Source organism: Maylandia zebra, linkage group LG22 (genome assembly GCF_041146795.1).
Source record: "Maylandia zebra isolate NMK-2024a linkage group LG22, Mzebra_GT3a, whole genome shotgun sequence".
Classification (NCBI taxonomy): domain Eukaryota; kingdom Metazoa; phylum Chordata; class Actinopteri; order Cichliformes; family Cichlidae; genus Maylandia; species Maylandia zebra.
The window spans coordinates 38,192,354-38,213,394 of record NC_135187.1 but is presented as its reverse complement, the minus strand read 5'-3'; positions in this window follow the sequence as shown (position 1 = coordinate 38,213,394).

Sequence of the window (21,041 nt, the reverse complement as noted above, 5' to 3'; positions counted from 1 at the left end):
GTCTCCTCTGCAACCAACAGAGTGCCAGCTGGTTGTTCGTAGTTTTGATCTTTTGTGTGGAAAAACCCTGAGCTGTAGTGTTTTTGTAATGTGTGAGCTGTCAGTAATTGAGAAATGTTGTGTGAGCCGAGAGCACCTCTGTAATTGGTTGTTTTAAACATTTCTTGTAATTTTGCATTCATTGTATTTACTGAGCACCGCAGCATGTTAAATAGGAGTGAGAAGCCCCCTTTTTTGTTTTGCCCTTTTTCTCAACTGTCTTTTCTTTGGTTTTGTTTTAAAGGAAAGCTTAGGGAAAATTAGAAACCTTGCTGTTTGTTATATTGGGCACTGCTCACGTCACGTCTCAAATCAAATCAAATCACTTTTATTGTCACATCACATGTGCAGGTACACTGGTACAGTACATGTGAGTGAAATTCTTGTGTGCGAGCTTCAAAGCAACAGAGGCGTGTAAAAATACAATAACATAAGAACAAGCAAAATATAAGAAGGGGTAAATCTGAGAATTATATGAATAAATATATGTACAATATAAGAGTGTATGCATATTACTGAATGTGTATACTAAATATGTATATCTACGTGTGTGTATATGTGTGTGTGTGTGTGTGTGTGTGTGTGTGTGTGTGTGTGTGTGTTTGTGTGTGTGTGTGTGTGTACATATTTTACAAATTAAATAGACTAAACAATAAAATAAAATATATAAAATATACAGAGGTTGGTAGTTGGATATTGTGCAAAACAAGTGGCATTAATGTACAGTATGGAGTGCATAATGTTGAAGTTCCAGTAGTAAGGGTGAGGTATCTATGAAGTGTTCAGCAGTCTGATGGCCTGATGGAAGAAGCTGTCTCTCAGTCTGCTGGTACGGGACCGGATGCTGCAGAACCTCCTTCCTGATGGAAGTAGTCTGAACAGTTTATGGCTGGGGTGACTGGAGTCCTTGATGATCCTCCCCGCTTTCCTCAGGCACCGCTTCCTGTAGATGTCCTGGAGGGAGGGAAGCTCACCTCTAATTATCCGTTCAGAACACCGCACTCTCTGGAGAGCTTTGCGGTTGTAGGTAAATCAGTAGGTAAATTGTTGCTAGCACCTTCAGTTGCCTTTTTGCCAGCCTTTCTTGGGAGTGGTTGGAGTGGGGAGTAGCACATTCATGTTGAGTCCCAGTTACCCCTAGGTCGGGACGTAATACTACATAATATAATTAGACTTTATTACTGTAGTTGCATGTGTGGTAATTTAGATATGATTTATTCTGCAGAGACTGAGCCAGCTGTAATCAGCAGTGAGAATGAAAATGTTATTAAAAAATGTTATTTAATTTTTTATTTTTTTGCCCATCCCGTTTGGTTCGTTTGCCATCAGAATTATTGTCTAAAGGCAAAGAAAGATGCCCAACGGATTTACTTTACCAAATGGACCATCTCAGCCTTGCCGTAATGGTCTATTTGATTCATCTTTTATTGTTTATTTTTATTTTTTATTTTCCCTTGCTAGATACGGGACAGACTTGAATGAGGAAAAGAGAAGGGAGAAAGAAAGAGGGAAAGAAAAACAGCGGAGAAGAGGGACGGGGGATAAAGGGCAAAAAACAAAAACCAACAAAATAAGCAGACAAAAAATACATATATCAATCACCTGGATCACCTGGCATTATAAGCCAGGCACGTATAAGCTTAAAAACACTACAAAAGACCAAGGATAGAGGAGGATTAGAACTACCTAACTTTCAGCACTACTTCTTAGCCAACAGGCTTCAGTTTATCTCAGGATGGCTAAAACATACCCTCTTAGATGAACCTTGGCTAGATGTAGAACAAGCACTTTGCAATAATCTAGAGATTTCAGACCTACCATTTATCAGCTCAAACATCCAATGACATGAATGCTTTAAAAGCATCAACATCAGCTCTTCTCTGACAGCATGGTGGGGGTTTCTAAAATTGACGGCGTCTTCATTAATCCCATGCAAACGTACACCTATCTGGAACAACCCTGACATATTACAAAACAATAATATGATAAACTTTTCAGATTGGAGTGGTAAAGGAATCAAATATTTAGAACATATACTAGAAGGAACAGAATTTATTTCATTTGACAGACTAGTTACACAATATGGGATCAACAAGAAAAGATTTTTAGAATATCAACAAATTAAATCCATAGTAAAAAAGAAATTTAAACCGGGTCAAGTTGAACTACAAACACCACCAAGTGTGGTTTAATTTCTTACTCTTAAAACCCCCAAATTACTATCCAAAATATACAGAATGCTTTCTAAAACAGATGAATCAATATCACTTTCTATTGCAAAATGGGAAGTGGATTTATCAGTTAACTTAGACCTAAACTTCTGGTCTCAGATTTGCTTAAAAACCTTTCATCTAATTAGAAATCCCAGTCTTCAATTAATTCAATACAAAATACTACAGAGAGTGCACTGTACAGGTCATCGGATGTTCAAGATGGGCTTTACGTCTACCAACAACTGCTCACACTGCCAAACCAATTCACCGGACAATTATATCCACGCTCTTTGGTTCTGTCCACCAGTGCAAAAGTTTTGGTGCGAGATATGTGAAGACTTATCGAAGTGTCTGAAATGTAACATTCCAACTTCCCCCTTAGTGTGTTTGTTGGGCAGCTTAGATAATGTCACTACAAAAAAGAATATAGCCCATATGGTTTTCACTGCCCTATGCATAGCCAAGAGAACAGTCCTCATGAACTGGAAAAATAAAAATAATCTTAATTCTAACCAATATAGAAATTATCTATTAGATTACATTAGTCTTGATACAGCCTCTGCCACCACATCAGATCAATTGCTCTGGGCTCCTTTGATCAGCTCCATCACCTAGTGGGGGTGGGGGGGTCATAGTTTGGTCCTGCCTTCACCGTTGTGATTGGTGTGGGGGTAGGGACAGGCTTAGGGCGTCGGGGGGTTCCCCGGAGGCATCTTCCTTGGGGGGCTCAACCCGGGGTAGCGGTCATGTCCGGTTAGGGGTTCTGTTGGCTCTCAGGTGACTGTTTCCTCGTGGCTGCGTGCAGCGGGGCTAGGGGAGGGTCTGTGCTGACGGACGTGGGTTACTGACCTGGTAGCCTGGCTGCGCCTGGGTGGGTCCGGGATGGGCGTGAGGTTCTGGGGGCGCTCCGCCTCTGGGCTGGGGCCCTGGCCGGGCCTCGGGGGCTTGGGTCCTGGTTGGTGTGTTGCTGGGGTTGTGGGCGGGTGGGTGCATGGGGGCCCAGCCCTGGCGCAGGGTGCCGCCGGTGCGTCGAGCCATCTGGGGGGCACTTCAACTGGTGGGGGAGATTGTCACATCTTGCAGGAGCTTTCCTCTCTTCAGGAACTCTCTCTGCAGGAGAGGGAGATACAGGAAAGGTGGAGGAAGATCTCAGCCTGGGCGTATATTGTCTTATGTAGTCTGGAAGATGAGTGGATGGTGGGGTGGGTGCAGTTTTCTCTGTGGTGGGGTTGGGTGGACTGTCCCGGGCTCTGTGGGGCTGGGAGGCGCTGCTGCACTGGGCCCCGGTCTGGATGGGCCGGGGCCCCTTTCCCTGGCGGGTCGCGGAGTATGGGGTGCCTACTGGGGTCAGCGGGGGAGCTGGCCCCAGGGAGGGGTCACTTGCCCCTCCCTTCCTTCCCTCCCCATCTCCAGCTGCCTCCCTCTTCCCGCTCCACCACAACCACCCACACATGCAGGGCCTTGGAGTAGGGGTATGTCACCAGGGTGCAGGGGAGGCTACCCCCCCTCTGTGCCCTTCTAGCTGCCTCTGCCTCAATTTTATCCCACAACTTAGACATTCACATTACTCACACTCTCATTACACATACATATAGGATCTTGGGGGTGGGCACGATACACGGAATCCAAATTACCATCAGGGTGTACACCTCACCCCTGGCGTCGTTGCCCACCTCTCAATTTTAAATACACGTAGACATGGAGGGCTAGCAGGAGGGACTATGCGCTTACCTGCTGCTCTCTGGCAGGTAGCTCCATGCCCTCCTGGGTTTTAAATGCACCTTAGAACACACATGCATCAACACTACAATGAGCGGGTGGAGGGAGGTTTGGAGTCTTCTCTCACCCCCATTCTCTGCGGCCTGCTGGAGCGGGGGGGCTAGGAGGAGCAGTTGGCCGTCCGACTGCGGTCTGGAGTGTGGGGCCTCCCTGCTGCTGCGGAGTCGGGGCGGTCTGCCTCTCCCCACCGCAGGGAAAAGGGTAACACCACCTGGGTCTGGGTGCAGTTCCCCCCTCCAGGGGCAAGGGTACCTAGACCCGGTTCGTAGAGTACGCTTGGGGAGTGTGATCGTGTGTACAGTGTCTCTTTATGTCTGTCTCCACGTTGGTTGAGTGTGGAGTAAGTGCATATGAGAGCATGAGGGTGGGAATGGATGTTTGTATCTGTGTGTGTGCCTGTATGTCTGGGTCTATATGTCAGGTTGGGTATCAGACGCCACCTCTCTGGGGACATTTCAGGCCCTCCAAGGTTTGGAGGCCTATCTCCCCCCACCACCACTTCCCCTGCCAGTGGCGGACTCCCTCAGACATCGGTGCGTTGGTGGTTCTTTGTGTCTGGGGATGGGCGTCCAGGTACACACCGGCTCACTCCTTGGCGGCCGCTTATCGGGGCCTGGAGCCTGGGGCTCGCTCGGGCCACTTCGGAGGTGGGGTGCCCCAGGCACAGCTGGCTGCCAGCGGAGCTCACGGGCGCGTCACTGCAACTCCCCCTGGCTTCTGCTCCGCGGCTGCTGAGTGAGCCCTCATCTGGGACTCTCCTCAGCTCTTTCTGGGACAGTGGCGCGGCTGCCCCTCTGTTGGTCTTCCTTGGTCTCTTGTGTTCTGGGGGCCTCTGGATGTCTGGAGTTTTGATCTCCTCCATACCTGCTTCATGCCCTGGAGGACGGGGCTGTGGCCCCCCCACACCCTCTAGCAGATCATTACATGAAGGAACCTTTTAAAAAACAAAAAACAAGCGCGTCCATGCTCACAGGTGTACACACGGGTGATCACACCCACAAACTACACCCTTTTTGGCTCCTACCTCAAAGCACACTGTGTTCTGTTGATCTTATGTGCTGCACAATAATGTTTAATATTTAGTATTTATTGTCGTATTCCCATATATCATTGTGATGTTGTTTATTCTATTACTCTTGTTCTCTTCTGCTTGTTTTCTTTTTTCTTTCTCAACAGGTGATCCAGGTGATCGATATATGCATTTCTTTTCTTTTTTTTTTCTGCCCATTCTGTTGGTTTTTGTTTTTTGCCCTTCTCCCCCGTCCCTCTTCTCAGCTGTTTCTCTTTCCCTCTTTCTTTCTCCCCTTCTTTCCCCCAGTCAAGTCTGTCCCATATTCAGCAAGTGAAAATAAAATAAACAATAAAAGGTGAATCAAATGGACCATTATGGCAAGGCTGGGATGGTCAATTTGGTAAAGTAAATCCATTGGGCATCTTTCTTTGCCTTTAGACAATAATTCTGATGGCAAAAGAGCCAAACGGGACAGGCAAAAAAAAGAACAAAAAAAGAACAAAAAACCCCCAAAAAAAACAATGAGAAGAGGGATGGGGATAAAGGGCAAAAAACAAAAACCAACAAAATAAGCAGACAAAAAATACATATATCAATCACCTGGATCACCTGTTGAGAATGAAAAAAGAAAACAAGCAGAAGAAAACGAGAGAAATAGAATAAACAACATCACGATGATATATGGGAATATAACAGTAAATACTAAATATTAAACATTATTGTGCAGCACATAAGATCGTCAGCGCACAGTGTGCTTTCAGATAGGAGCCAAAAAGGGTGTAGTTTGTGGTTGTGAGGGTGTGTGAAGACTCCAAACCTCCCTCCGCTCGCTCATATGTAGTGTTGATGCATGTGTGTTCTAAGGTGCCTTTAAAACCCAGGAGGGCATGGAGCTACCTGCCAGAGAGCAGCAGGTAAGCACATAGCCCCTCCTGTTAGCCCTCAGTGTCTACATGTATTTAAAATTGAGAGGTGGGCAACGACGCCAGGGGTGAGGTTGTACACCCTGATGGTCTTTTGGATTCCGTGTAGTGTGCCCACCCCCAAGATCCTATATGTATGTGTAATGAGAGTGTGAGTAATGTGAATGTCTAAGTTGTGAGATAAAATTGAGGCACAGGCAGCCAGAAGGGGACAGAGGGGGGGATGCCTCCCCTGCACCCTGGTGACACACCCTTACCCCAAGGCCCTGCATGTGTGGGTGATTGTGGTGGAGCGGGAAGAGGGAGGCAGCTGGAGATGGGGAGGGAAGGAAGGGAGGGGCAAGTGACCCTTCCCTGGGGCCAGCTCCCCCGCTGACCTCAGTAGGCACCCCCATACTCTGCAACCTGCCAGGGAAAGGGGGCCCCGGCCCTTCCGGACCAGGGCCCAGTACAGCAGTGCCGCCCGGCTCCACAGAGCCCGGGACAGTCCACCCGACCCCACCACAGAGAAAACTGCACCCACCCCGTCATCCAATCATCTTCCAGACTACACAAGACAATAGATGCCCAGGCTGAGATCTTCCCCCACCTCTGCTATATCTCCCCCTCCTGCAGAGTGAGTTCCTGAAGAGAGGAGAGCTCCTGCAAGATGTAACAACCTCCCGCACCAGTTGAAGAGCCCCTCAGGTGGCTCGATGCACTGGCAGCACCCTGCGCCAGGACTGGGCCCCCATACACCCACCCGCCCACAACCCCGGCAACACACCAACCAGGAAAGCGGTCTGGACCTGGAGCCTTATTATTGGGCATACTTATCAGGGCTTCCTGGAGTTCACCTGATGTCAGTGGTGAATCCAGTGCCACTGTTTGAGTGTCTAATAATTTTGGAAGAGTTATGTTGTCTAAAAACTGATCAATTTCCTTTTTAGATGGGTTTGGGGCAGGGATAGCTCAGTAGGTAAAGTGGTCGCCCCATGATCGGAAGGTCGGCAGTTCGAACGGCTACCCTGAGGTACCCCTGAGCAAGGTACCGTCCCTACACACTGCTCCCCGGGCGCCTGCTTAGTGGGCTGCCCACTGCTTCACTGAGTGAATGGGTCAAATGCAGAGAAAAACAAGTAATTTCCCCATGGGGATCAATAAAGTATCCATTATTATTATTATTATTATTATTATTATTATTTGTGGTGAATACAACGTTTTATAGAAATCCCTGAAGATGTTGTTTATTTGTATCGGTTCATATATTGTGTTCCCAGATGAATCTTGAACAGCACATATAGTTGTTTTTTCTTTATTTATTTTTAGCTGGTTTGCTAGAAATTGACCGGATTTATTACCATGTTCATAATTTTGTAAGCGTAGTCTTTGTACTAAGAATTTTGTTTTTTTTATCAACTATCTCATTTAATTCTAGTTTTGTTTTGCGTATTTTGTTCAATGTTTCCTGATCTTGGTGGCACGCGTAGGCTTCTTCTAGTTATTTGATGGTTTTTTCTAGTTCCTGAATATTTTTGTTTTCTTCTTTCTTTTTATGTGATGAAAAAGAAATTATTTTACCTCTCATCACAGCTTTCCCTGCTTCCCATAGAACAGATGCTGAAGTTCCAGGAGTGTCATTATAGTCTAAATATGAAGTCCACTCTTTTTTAAAATATTTAATAAAGTCTTCATCTTTAAGCAGTGATGTTTTAAATCTCCAGTTTTTACTTGGCGTCGTATTATTCTTGTGTATTAGTGTTAAAGATACAGGAGCATGATCGCTGACAGCTATAGGGTGAATCTCAGTGTCTGAAATGTCACTCAGCAGTGAGCTGCTGACCAGAAAATAATCCAGACGAGAGTAGGAGTGATAGACATGTGAGAAAAAAGTATATTCCTTACTGGTGGGGTGAAGGGAGCACCATGCATCGCAAAGACCAAAGTCGCTCATGTCATTTATAGACAAATAGCCGTCAGATCAAAGAGGGCCACAGAACATCAGAACATCAGAAAGTTCTGTGGTTATACCAAGTATGGACAGTTTTGGTGAGATACCAAATCTCCTTTTTAAAACACTGAAAATTACCTCCATTATATTTTCCCACCAATCCCGAAGTGCCGAACAGCTCCATAAGATATGTAAAATCGAAGCATTTTGACCATCACATCTCCAACATTCGTCCGTAGAGGCCAGGTTCCATTTATACAATTGTTGCGGTGTTTGATGCCACCTATGGATTATCTTAAGTTGAATAAATCTGCCTGTTTCTTTATACATACACTCAACAAAAATATAAACGCAACACCTTTGTTACTGCTCCCATTCCCCATGGGATGGACGTAGAGACCTAAAATTCATTCCAGATACACAATATAACCATCCCTCCCAAACAGTGGTCACAAATCAGTCCAAATGTGTGGTAGTGGGCACATCTGCTATATTGAGATAATCCATCCCACCTCACAGGTGTGCCACATCAGGATGCTGATCTGACATCATGAGTAGTGCACAGGTGTACCTCAGACTGCCCACAACAAAAGGCCACCCTGGAATGTGCAGTTTTTTGCGCTATTGGGGGTCTGGGGACCCAGAACCGGTCAGTATCTGGTGTGACCACCATTTGCCTCATGCAGTGCAACACATCGTCGCATGGAGTCTATCAGATTGTCAATTGTGGCCTGTGGAATGTTGGTCCACTCCACTTCAATGGCTGTGCGAGGTTGTTGGATATTCGTGGGAACTGGTACACGCTGTCGTATACGCCGGTCAAGCACATCCCGAACATGCTCAATGAGTGACATGTCCGGTGAGTATGCTGGCCATGCAAGAACTGGGACATTCTCAGCTGCCATCTGCCCTGAACAATGTGAACCATGATTCATCCGTGAAGCGCACACCTCTCCAACGTGCCAGACGCCATCGAATGTGAGCATTTGCCCACACAAGTCTGTTACGGCGACGAGCTGGAGTCAGGTCAAGACCCCGATGAGGACGACGGGCATGCAGTTGAGCGTCCCTGAGACGGTTTCTGACAGTTTGTGCAGAAATTGTTTGGTTGTGCAAACCAATTGTTCCAGCAGCTGTCTGGGTGGCTGGTCTCAGACGATCTTGGAGGTGAATCTGCTGGATGTGGAGGTCCTGGGCTGGTGTGGTTACACGAGGTCTGCGGTTGTGAGGCCGGTTGGATGTGCTGCTATATTCTCTGAAATGCCTGTGGAGACGGCTTATGGTTGAGAAATGAACATTCAATGCACGGGCGACAGATCTGGTTGACATTCCTGCTGTCAGCATGCCAATTGCAGGCTCCCTCATTGCTTGTGGCATCTGTGGCATTTTGCTGTGAGACAAAACTGCACATTCCAGGGTGGCCTTTTGTTGTGGGCAGTCTGAGGTACACCTGTGCACTACTCATGATGTCAGATCAGCATCCTGATGTGGCACACCTGTGAGGTGGGATGGATTATCTCAATATAGCAGATGCGCCCACTACCACACATTTGGACTGATTTGTGACCACTGTTTGGGAGGGATGGTTATATTGTGTATCTGGAATGAATTTTAGGTCTCTACGTCCATCCCATGGGGAATGGGAGCAGTAACAAAGGTGTTGCGTTTATATTTTTGTTGAGTGTAGTATATACATAGCCCAGTAGCCCTTAACTTTAAGGAGAGGGTCAGCTGACCATTCTTGCAATAAGTGATAAATCTTAGAGGTAATGCCTTTACCCAAGGGTGATCTTGAGAGCAGGACTTCCACAGGGCTGCCCACAGGACAACTCAAGGGGGTTCCCAGTCACTTCAATAATTAACTATGTATTTGGACATATCTCCAGAATTGATTATGCTTCAACTTATATAACTCCACAATTTTATCAAAGCTTAAAAAACATTTAGTCCCACAGTCAAATAAATCTGATACATTAAGGATGCCTGCTTTACGCCACTGTAACCAGTCAACCGATGTAAAATTGATTTAACCCTTTAAGACCTACCATAGAACCAAGTCCGCCAGAGCTTACTTTATATTTTTACATGTTATAGTGCCATTTTTGTGAGCATTTCAAGTTGATATACATCAATACAACTGTTACAGCCCATATTTTAATAATATGTATGCATTAGGTTTTTACATATATTTCTACTTGGAGAAATTTAAGAGGCTTATCCCTAAAAAACTTTAGATACAAAAAAGTTGCAAAAAATAGTTTACAACAACAGGAAATTTATTTTGAGTGTCTTCATAGTTTTACTTTTGAGATATACCAATTTTTATATACTGCAGGAAAAACGAAAAACAATCCTACGATACAAATTTGCAAAGAAAACAGCATGTACATCAAAATAAACTTTCCAGCAGTGCAAATCGAGTTCTAAGCATCCCAGAAACCATTCAGAAAAGCATAAAGTCAAACATGACTTATAAAAACTCCAGTATAGGCTTTTAAGGCCTACAAGCAAAAAAACTACATTTTCCGCAAAAATGACATCACTTCCGGTTTCGGGCAGGAAATGGCGGACATGCGATCGTTCGTGCTGATGTCTGCTTCAATGTGTGAAGTGTTACGAACAGCTGATCAGATCGGCAAAGCGTGTTTCTGGAATATTATGTTTTTGTTCCTGCAAGCGCTTTTTATGCAATTTTTGCAAAGCTTTATGTGGAAGGAAACCGTGACCGAGGACAAGCTGATGGCATAAGATGTAAGTACAACTCCTCCGGTTTCATATGGAAAAAAATTATTGCATTAGCTTACGCAGTTCTGGTTCTACAGGGATTTAAAAATAGTTACACAAAACGGAGCGTGCCCGCTCCGATCGGCTTTAAAGGGTTAATAAAGTCCCAGCGACCTGCCCTATGTAATTTACACGACAATGTCTTCGCATTTGCAATTATAGGATGGGTAGTTTTATGACTGGTATCAAACAGCTCCCTCCAAGGAGAAATACCGCCATTAACTTCCGTCTCTATATGGGACCAGATGGGTTTAACTGGCGCAGTAGGTAACCAAGTTCTAAGTTGTTTCACGTTCATCACCCAATAATACCATTGGAAATTAGGCAATGAAAAACCTCCTTGTTTTGCACTCGCTTGAAGTTTCTAAATACTTAAACGATGCGGTGAGCTACCCCAAAGAAATTGCCGGATCAAAAAGTCTAGATCTTTGAAATACTTATCTGGAATGTGTAATGGAATATTAGATAAAATATAAAAGATCATGGGTGCAGTCATCATCTTAATACAACTAATTTTGCCCCATATTGTGAGACGCACTCTGGACCATCTACAAAATTCTATTTTTATTCTTTCAAACATCGGCTCCATATTTGCTCGAACCACCTTAGTGTAATCCGAGGTAATTTGTATCCCCAAATACCTCAAATCATTCACAGACCACCGAAACTCCCACTGTTTAAATAAAGTATGGGGCAGTGTCCTGACATAGGCATTGCCTCTGATTTATCCCAGTTGACGCGATACCCTGAAAGCAGCGTAAACCTTTCTATACATTCTAATAGGGCTGGAATTTACTTCCCAGGCTGGGTCATAAGTAACAATATATCATCTGCATATAGTAGAAGCTTATGTTGACTATTACCCATCAAAATTCCAAATATATTTACATTATTTCTCAGTTTTTGTGCCAGAGGCTCTATAGCAATTACAAAAAGCCCAGGGCTAAGGGGACAACCCTGTCTTGTGGATCTCTGTAAAAGGAATAGGTCTGATGTGAGCCCATTTGTCAATACTCGCACTGAAGGCGAATCATACAATATCTTTATCCACCTAATAAAGTTATCACCAAAACCAAACTTTTCTAATGTCTTAAACAGATAATCCCACTCAACACAATCAAAAGCTTTTGCAGCATCCACCGATAGGGCCACTGTTGGATATACTGAATCATATACATAATTTTGCAAATTAACCAACCGCCTAATATTATTTGAACCATAGCGGTTTGGAACAAAACCAGATTGGTCTGCATGAATTATTTTCGCCATTACTACTTTTAATCGACCCGCTAAGACCTTTGCCAAGATTTTTTGGTCAGAATTCAGCAAAGATATGAGGCGGTAACCACTTGGGTCTAAAGGGTCTTTCCCAGTTTTAGGAATAAATGTTATAAGTCCAGAGTGCATTGACTGAGGTAATGAGCCTACTTTGAATGCCTCATTATAAACATCAAGCAACAGGGGACTTAACACATCCTCAAATGCTCTAAAGAAATCCAATGGTAACCCGTCTAATCCTGGAGCTTTATTAAGTGGCATACTGTTAATTGCACGGGTAATCTCCTCCATAGTAACTGGAGCATATAATCTGCTGGTCAGTAGTAGAAAGCTGTGGCAGGTTTAAATCAGTAAAGAATGCTTCGAATTTCTGTTCATCTAAACTACCTTGTGTAGAATAAAGATTATTGTAAAAGGCCCTGAATCCGTCATTTATATGTCTAATAGAAGTTGAAATAACCCCATCTGATTGTCGTATGCCTGGGATATGGTTCATACTGTCTTTCTGTTTAAGACGGTATACTAATAAACGACTCGGCTTTTCTCCCATTTCGCAATATGCTTGATTAATGCGAAATAAAGCGTATTCTGCCTTTCTGTTGTACAGTACATTCAACTTATATTTAACTTTAATGATTTTATTCAACGTAACTCTGTCTTTTGTATGGGAATGTACTGCCTCAAGTGCCTTTAATTTGGCTTCTAACGTAATGATATTCTTGTTAGCTGCCTTCTTTTTAAAGGAAGCGTAAAAAATTATCCTCCCCCTTAAGTATGCCTTCATAGCATCCCACCAAGTAGCCAATGTAGTGTCCTCTCGATTATTTGTCTATTTGTAAAATTGTATTTCATCTCTTATCAATTTAATAAACCCAGAGTCTTGAATTAAAGACACATTTAAACGCCATCTGCGACTTTGAGGAATCTGTAAAATATTTCCAAGACATAGAAAAATTGGCGCATGGTCCGAGAATACCATATTACCAATACTTGAATCTATAGAGTTATTCACTAAGGCTTCAGAAATAAGAAAGTAGTCGATTCTAGTATAAACATGATGAGGCGGAGAGTAAAAGGAATATTCCCTGCCTTCTGGATGCATTGTCCGCCAAAAGATTTTACCTACCCAGGAACATTTAAGTTTTAAGGCTTCTGACTTACACATGTGCGTTTCTTGAATAAAGGCTACATCAACTCTTGATAACTTTAAATATGTTAATATTTTCTTCCTCTTAATTCTGTTATTCAACCCTTTAACATTCCAGCTGGCTATTTTGAAATCTGTCTGTCTATCCATGTTACAATGTGGAATTCCATATAATACTCCAATTCATAAATATATCCATTGTAGAGGGTGGTTTTATGTGAAGATAAACCAATTTATGAATACAAGCATTCAAAATAAATAGAAACAAATTGAAAACAGCTCCAGCAAAACTCCAGCCAGAAAAAAGGTAAAAACAAAAAGCAAGACTAATTCTTGCTAACACTGGAAAACCCAGGGTTGGTGGTCACCGGTGCCCGGCTAGCAACCCAGCACATAACTAGTAGTTTATAGGGATATTTAAATTAGTCGAGTAAAAAGAAAAAAAGAAAATCCCTGCACCAAACCCATCTAACAGCACGTTAAACACACTTACATATGGTAAAGTACTTCACCATCCCCGATCACAAAACCAAACAAAAAAAAGGCAGAAAGTGTCACTTATCTTAAGGGAACATATTCTTAATAAATTTTGCAGCCTCCTCCGGTGAAGAAAATCTGTGCCTTGCTCCATTGCGTTTTATTTCTAGAGTGGCGGGGAAGAGCAGCGAGTATTCCACTCCTTTTTCTATCAACTCCAACTTGATTTGTTTAAAAGATATGCGCCGGTCCATGGTTCGTCGGGAGTAATCCGGAAAAAACATTATCTTCGCCCCACGCCATAGAATCTGGCCTTTCTCTCTGGCCGCCCGAAGGATGTCTTCCCTATCCCGGTAATGGAGTAAGTTAACCATAACAGGCCGCGGTCGTTCTCCCTCTCTCCTACTCCGTTTCGGCGGACCCATAGGAACATGATGCGCTCGCTGTATTTCTAGCGTACGGGGCTCCAAAGTTAAATCCAACATTATGGGGATATCCCGCTGTAAGAACTTGATCATATCCTCTCCTTCTATTAACTCGGGTATACCAATTATCCTGATATTACAGCGTCATCCTCTGTTGTCCAGATCTTCAATATGGTTCCCTAAGTTCTCAATTTCTTCTTGAATAGTGGGTAATTGTTGCTCTGACGCACGGGTTGCCTCCTCAAGAGTTGCAACCCAACTTTCCACTTCTTCCATGCGGGCACTAAACGCATTAATTTTACCTTCGATCTCCTGAACAGTCGTTTTTATCTGTTTTGTGTCTTTTTCAATATTATTTGTCGATGTCCGAATGATTCTTAACTCAGCAACCAACTCGTTTAATGTTAATTCTCCTCCCGATGCTACACACGTCGCAACGGCTGGGTCTTCCTGAGGCCTGCTGACATAGGCATCCATTTTCTTAGTAGTTTTAGCTTGTTGTTCAGGCGGAGGGTCTTTAGCACGCTGCGCCCTTCTAGTTTGCCGTTTCCGCATTAGTTCACGGGGGCTAGTTATTTAAAGGCATTTCACATACATGTGCCAGTACACAGTGTTCCAAAAAAGACGGTGCATGCTATTACTATAACTATTTTCAGTGTGCAAGTTGCAGAGCAACTCTTTTCAAGCTGCCATCTTGTCGGGAACCACAGCGCCACCCTCTCATTCAGCGTGATTGTCTGGATTTGATCAATTGTAGGATGACGTAGAACCGCAGAGATTTGCAACATGCTTACACACATCACAACTGCTAGTGAGTAGCAGGTGATTGTCGGGTCAGGGAATCCAAACAAGACATCCAGAGTTGGGAACAGGAAGCAGAGTTGCAGTCTTACACGCCTCTCTGCAGCTTCTCTCCTCCTGCTACCCCCCCCCCCCCAAAAAAAACCCCCATCTCCATAGAGACTGTGTCAGCTCCCAAAAAGACAAAAAACAAACTAAAAACCAGCAACAAACAATTTAAACATAAATAAAAAACATAAAAAAATCGTCTGTAATCCAGTTTTGAGTTCCCTCACCAGAAGCCTTAACGCCCACTCACATCCTAGGCCATCTGACCTCAGGAATTCGCATAAGGTGGGGCCAGGTTTCACAATGAGCTCACCCGAAACCCTGGCTGATTGGGACCCACACCCATTTTCACACCTTGGCTCAGGCGATTAGAGGATCATCAGAGGGTCCTTTTGTCCCTCTGTGGGGGGTCACTCCCACTAGGTTCAAATCTGGGACTCCCCACCATTTGACCTTAGAACTGAAGAAGCTTCTCGGATGAGAGGTGAAACATCTTCAAGCAACTTAAAGAAGTCCAGACGCTTTTCTTTGCACAGTATCCACATCTGAACCAAAGAGTAAAACAGTGAAATGTGGATTATTAAATATTAAGTCTCTCTCCTCCAAGTCTCTGTTAGTACATGACTGAATAATTGATCAACAAATTGATTCACTCTGCCTTACAGAAACCTGGTGGCAGCAGGATGATTATGTTAGTTTAAATGAATCAACACCCCCGAGTCATTCTAACTACCAGAAGCCTCGAAGCACAGGCCGAGGGGACGGTGTGGCAGCAATTTCTCACACCAGCCTATTAATTAATGAAAGACCAAGACAGACTTTTAATTCATTTGAAAGCCTGATGCTTAGCCTCGTCCACCCCAGCTGTAAAACTCAAAAACCAGTTTTACTTGTTATCATCTATCGTCCACCTGGGCCTTACACAGAGTTTCTCTCTGATTTCTCAGACTTTTTATCTGATTTAGTTCTCAGCTCAGATAAAATAATCATTGTGGGTGATTTTAACATCCATGTAGATGCTAAGAATGACTGTCTCAACATGGCATTTAATCTGTTATTAGACTCAGTTGGCTTCTCTCAAAATGTAAAAGAATCCACCCACCACTTTAATCACACTCTGGCTGGCTGTGTGGAGGCAGATGAGGACCCAAACGCAAAACTCACAGAGGCAGGAACTGAACTCAAAATCACTACTTTATTGCAGGGTTCACAACGAAACAGAACTAAACTGGGAATACTAACAGAAGACCGAGGGAACACAGAAAGACACACAGGTTCGGGGAGGAGACATTGACGACGCGACACTGACCTGATGGAGACATGCACATAAATACACAGAGGGTTAACGAGGGAAGTGGGAGCACACGGGGAACACAGCTGACACAGATAATCATAACGAGACAGGGCAGGAGTGAACACAACATGACGCATACTGACGAGAGACTGTCAAAGTAAAACAGGAAGTACACAGAGGTTCAGACAGGAGGAGAGAGAGCACGGGGAGAACACAGACATAACAGGCTGGGGAAAACATGGAATAAAACACAAGGAGAGACTAGGGTTCACAGATACACAGGGGCACACAGGAGGTAACCAAATAAGGAACATCTTAACTAAATAACCTAGGAACCAAGGCATAAATAGGGAACAAAATACAAAAACACAAAAACTAAGAATACTGGGCCAACATGGCCCAGGACCATGACATAACTAGTAATGACTTCATGAACTTCTTCACAAATAAAATTTTTATCATTAGAGAAAAATTACCAATAATCATCCCACAGATGTAATATTATCTACAGCTACTCTTAGTACCATTGATGTTAAGTTAGACTCTTTTTCTCCAATTGATATTTCTTGTCACGGCGGGGTGCGCCGATGTGTGCGGAAACAGGACCCAAAAGCAGATGATGACGAGGAATAGTAATGATTAACAGAAAAGTGAACCTTTATTGCGATGACGGCAGGAAATGAACCAAGAGGCCAAAGCAAACAGGCAAAACACTAAGAAACAAAACACTGAACTGGCAAAACACTAAGAAACAAAACACTAAAGGTACTAAGACCAAAAACCATAACTATGACCGAGGTGGAAAATAAACAGGCTAAGACTATGACTATGACTGTAACTCTGGTGAGAATAAACAGACGAACTGACAATGGCATGAAGAAAACAAAAGGCTTAAATACAGACATGAGGTGATCAGGGGAAGTGGCGACACATGGGGGAAAACAGCTGACAGACATAAACCTAATGACAGGACCAGGAGAGGAAAGCTAAATACAATGAACAAAGCACACATGACATTGTCAGAATAAAACAGGAAATGACAACACAACTTAACAGACCTAATACGTGATGAAATAAATAGAAAACCCCAAAACATAGAAAACCCAGGAACAATAACTGCCTAAACTAAAAGGCAAAATAGGAAATAACACAAACTAATAACATATCAAAAAATACAAAGAAAACTCAGAGTGCTGGGTCGGAGACCCAGCCTGTGACAGAGCCCCCCCCTTAAGGGCGGATTCCAGACGCCCTAAAACCTCGAAAAACAAAACCAAAAACAACCCACCAAGGGCGGGCGGTGGGGGTCCAGGACGGAGGGCCAGAAACAAGGCCAAAAAAAAAACAAAAACAAAACGTCCATCAAAATCACAGGAGCGCAGGGAACAGTTCATGACTCCTCAGGGGGCCGACCCGGAGGGTGACGGTCCAGAAAGTCATAGTTCATGTAATCAGGGGGCCGTCCGTGCGGACGGCAACGGGGGCGACACGGAAACGGTTCAGGGGGCCGACCTCGACGGCGGTGACATGGAAACAGTTCAGGGGGCCGGCCGTGCGGAAGGCGACGGGGCGGGAACCGTTCAGGGGGCCGGCCGTGCGGAAGGCGGCGGCGGCGCCCAAGTGTCAGGCGTACCGGCCGAGGCTTGGAGGGCAGAGGACCAGGTGACGCTGAAGCAGAGGCTGAGGCCGGACCAGGCGTAGCAGAAGCACAGGCTGAGGCCGGACCAGGCGTAGCAGAAGCACAGGCAGAGGCCGGACCAGGCGTAGCAGAAGCACAGGCAGAGGCCGGACCAGGCGTAGCAGAAGCACAGGCTGAGGCCGGACCAGGCGTAGCAGAAGCACAGGCAGAGGCCGGACCAGGCGTAGCAGAAGCACAGGCAGAGGCCGGACCCGGCGTAGCAGAAGCACAGGCAGAGGCCGGACCCGACGAGGCTGAAGACTCTGACGAGGCCGGACCAGACGAGGCTGAAGACTCTGACGAAGCCGGGCCAGACGAGGACGAAGACTCTGAGGCTGGGCCAGACGAGGACGAAGACTCTGAGGCTGGGCCAGACGAGGACGAGGACGAAGACTCTGAGGCTGAAGCCGGAGCCGGACCAGGTGGAGCAGGAGCAGCTGATGCAGAGGCCGGACCGGGCGAGGATGAAGGCCCTGAGGCTGCAGCTGACGAAGCACAGGCTGGAGCTGCGGCTGACGAAGCACAGGCTGGAGCTGCGGCTGACGAAGCACAGGCTGGAGCTGGACCGGGCGAAGCACAGACCGGAGCTGGTCCTGGCGTAGCAGAGGCAGAACCAGGTGACAGTGAGGCAGCCACAGGTGGTGAAGCAGAAGGTGGCCAGACGGGCTCCTCAGGCCCTCCAGCTGACGAAGCATGAGGCTGAACGGGCTCCTCGGGCCCGCCAGCTGACGTGGCGTGAGGCTGGACGGGCTCCTCGGGCCCGCCAGCTGACGTGGCTTGAGGCCGGAAGGGCTCCTCGGGCCCCCCAGCAGACGTGGCGTGAGGCCGGAAGGGCTCCTCGGGCCCGCCAGCTGACGTGGCGTGAGGCTGGACGGGCTCCTCGGGCCCGCCAGCTGACGTGGCGTGAGGCTGGACGGGCTCCTCGGGCCCCCCAGCAGACGTGGCTTGAGGCCGGAAGGGCTCCTCGGGCCCCCCAGCAGACGTGGCATGAGGCTGGATGGGCTCCTCGGGCCCTCCAGCTGACGAGGCATGAGGCTGGATGGGCTCCCCGGGCCCTCCAGCTGATGAGGCATGAGGCTGGTGTGGTTCTCCTGAACCTTCAGCAGACGAAGCATGAAGCTGGCTGGATTCTCCTGAACCTCCAGCAGACGAAGCATGAAGCTGGCTGGATTCCCCTGAACCTCCAGCAAACGAAGCCTGAAGCTGGCTGGATTCTTCTGAACCTCCAGCAGACGAAGCATGAAGCTGGCTGGGTTCTCCTGAACCTCCAGCAGACGAAACATGAGGCCGGACGGGCTCCCCGGGCCCTCCGGCTGACACTGAAATTGGCTGCACCAGCTGTACCTCCGTCTCCGGCTCCAAACCGGCCTGGATAGCAGTCCCACAGCAGCTTAGCTGAGCCTGATGGCTAGCTTTTCCAGGGCAAACAGTCTCTGTATAGCCGGGCTCATTAACCGGAAAAGTAGTGTCAATTTCAACAACTTCCTGAGAGAAAACATGAGGAGCCAAAATGTAATCACTCACTTGCGTTTGTGATACGGAGCGTCGGTGGCGCGCACGCCGCTTTTTCTTAGGAGTGGAAGACGGCGGAGCGATGGGTGGAAGTCCCTGGTAACTCCGAGGTCCCCCGAGAGCCAGTCGAGTTCCCCGGAAAGAGTGCTCGTGCTCCGGAATGAGCCACGGCTTCCACCGGAGCTCCTCCTCCAAGAGAGCGCAGAATATAGACTGGCGCTCGTCGTCGTCCAAGTCTATGGTGTGCGGCGCTTCCTCGCGCTGAACTGTGACAGGAGTATGGCGAGACTGTGATGAGGGCATGGAAACTGGTGAGCTGAGAGGTGGTGACGCTGCGGCGAATCTCAGCGAACCGACACGAACACACTCAGGTTCCGGAGGCAGCAATGGAGATGACTGATTGTGGGGTTGTTGTGACTGGTGGGTGCTGGAAGCCATTTCCTGACTCGACAGTCCCTGGGCCTGCAGCATCTCCTTTATCCTCGTAAAGGCATCAACTATGGCAGGTGAGTCCGGGAGCTGGAGAAGGCGGGGATCCCTCTCCATAATAGCTTCAGCAGCGTTAATCATTACCAGCTTGCTCTTCAAATCGGGCGCTGTAAAGAAGCGGTCGAGGATCGCTTGGATCCGAGCAGTCTCCTCCAGACACTCGGTGAGAGCAGAATCCGCTGGGTCCATGACTGGTCAGTTCGTTCTGTCACGGCGGGGTGCGCCGATGTGTGCGGAAACAGGACCCAAAAGCAGATGATGACGAGGAATAGTAATGATTAACAGAAAAGTGAACCTTTATTGCGATGACGGCAGGAAATGAACCAAGAGACCAAAGCAAACAGGCAAAACACTAAGAAACAAAACACTGAACTGGCAAAACACTAAGAAACAAAACACTAAAGGTACTAAGACCAAAAACTATAACTATGACCGAGGTGGAAAATAAACAGGCTAAGACTATGACTATGACTATGACTGTAACTCTGGTGAGAATAAACAGACGAACTGACAATGGCATGAAGAAAACAAAAGGCTTAAATACAGACATGAGGTGATCAGGGGAAGTGGCGACACATGGGGGAAAACAGCTGACAGACATAAACCTAATGACAGGACCAGGAGAGGAAAGCTAAATACAATGAACAAAGCACACATGACATTGTCAGAATAAAACAGGAAATGACAACACAACTTAACAGACCTAATACGTGATGAAATAAATAGAAAACCCCAAAACATAGAAAACCCAGGAACAATAACTGCCTAAACTAAAAGGCAAAATAGGAAATAACACAAACTAATAACATATCAAAAAATACAAAGAAAACTCAGAGTGCTGGGTCGGAGACCCAGCCTGTGACATTTCTGAGTTAACTTCAATAATTACTTCCTCCAAACCATCAACGTGTCTTTTAGACCCCATTCCTACAAAACTCGTCAAAGAAGTCCTGCCATTAATTAATGCTTCAATCTTAAATATGATCAACCTATCTCTAATAATCGGCTATGTACCACAGGCCTTCAAGCTGGCTGTAGTTAAACCTTTACTCAAAAAGCATCTCTAGACCCAGCAGTCTTAGCTAATTATAGACCAATCTCCAACCTTCCTTTCATATCAAAAATCCTTGAAAGAGTAGTTGTCAAACAGCTAACAGATCATCTGCAGAGGAATGGCTTATTTGAAGAGTTTCAGTCAGGTTTCAGAGCTCA